This window comes from Propithecus coquereli, unplaced genomic scaffold (genome assembly GCF_000956105.1).
Source record: "Propithecus coquereli isolate 6110/MARCELLA unplaced genomic scaffold, Pcoq_1.0 Scaffold248, whole genome shotgun sequence".
Classification (NCBI taxonomy): Eukaryota; Metazoa; Chordata; class Mammalia; order Primates; family Indriidae; genus Propithecus; species Propithecus coquereli.
Window position 1 is genome coordinate 1,045,462 of NW_012148041.1, and position 1,542 is coordinate 1,047,003.

The window sequence follows — 1,542 nt, forward strand, 5'->3', positions numbered from 1 at the left end:
CTTATTAAACAAAGTGCTGAAGTTCTAGCCAGTGCAATAAGGCAAGAAAAAGAAATAAAAGGCATTCATATCAGAAAGAAAGAAAGAAAATTATCTCTATTTGCAGATGACATGCCTGTCTATGTAGAAAATTCCAGGGAATCTATAGAAAAATTCCTAAAGCTAATAAGTGAGCTAAGCAAGATCACAGGATATAAGATAAACATAAAAAAATCCATTGTATTTCTAGGTTAGCAATGAATGTATGGATACCGTGCATAAAAATACAATACCATTAAGGACAAATACTGCATATTCCACTTATATGAGGTATAAAAATAGTCAAACTCATAAAAGCCACAGAATAGGATGGCAGTTGCCAGGGGCTGAGGGGAGGAGGAAATGGGGAATTGTTGTTCGACTGGTGTAAAGTTTCAGTTATGCAAGATAAATACGTTCTGGAGATCTGCTGTATAACATAGTACCTACAGTTAACAATATGGTACTGTGCACTTTAAAATATGTTAGGCTGCATCTTTTTTTAATGATTTTTTTTTTCTTTTTTGAGACAGAGTCTCACTCTGTTGTCCTGGCTAGAGTGCAGTGGCATCATGACAGCTCACTGCAACCTCAAACTCCTGGGCTCCAACAATCCTCCCGCCTCAGCCTTCCAAGTAGCTTGGATTACAGGCATGCGCCACTGTTCCGGGATAATTTTTCTATTTTTAGTAGAGATGATGTATCACTCTTGCTCAGGCTGGTCTTAAACTCCTGACCTCAAGCAATCCTCCCACCTCAGCCTCCCAGAGTGCTAGGATTACAGGTGTAAGCCAATGCACCTGGCATTTTTTAAATGATTTTTAAAAATTATCTTTAATCATTATGGCTACATAATAGCTGTATTTATTGATGGTGTATACGTGATGTTTTGATATAGGCATACAATGTGTAATAATCAAATCAGGGTGATTGTGATATCCATCACCTCAAGTATTTATCATTTCTTTGTGTTAGGAACATTCCTATGCCACTCTTTTAGTTATTTAAAAATACACAATAACTTTTTGTTGACTACAGTCACACTGTTGTGCTGTCAAATACTAGTTCTTATTCATTATAACTATATTTTTGTACCCATTAACCATCCCTACTTTATCCCCCTGTCCCCAATACCCTTCCCAGCCTCTGGTAACCACCATTCTACTATCTCCATGAGATCTATTGTTTTCATTTTTACCTTCTACATATGAGCGAGAACATGTAAAATTTGTCTTTCTGTGCTTGGCTTATTTCACTTAATATTCTCCAGTTCCATTCATGTTGTGGCAAGTGACAGGATTTCATTCTTTTTTTATGGCTGAATAATATGCCATTGTGGCATATTATTGTGGCTTGCCTTCGTTTTGTCCCCCTCACAGCTCTCTCAGGAAAGGAGCAACTTCCCAAGTTGTGTCTGTCAAAATATATACACCACCCACCGCCACCTGGGACAAGGACAGAGGATGGGGCAAGCAGCAGACAGACCTAAAACCCAGAAAGAGGAAGCTAAGGAGGAAGATACAC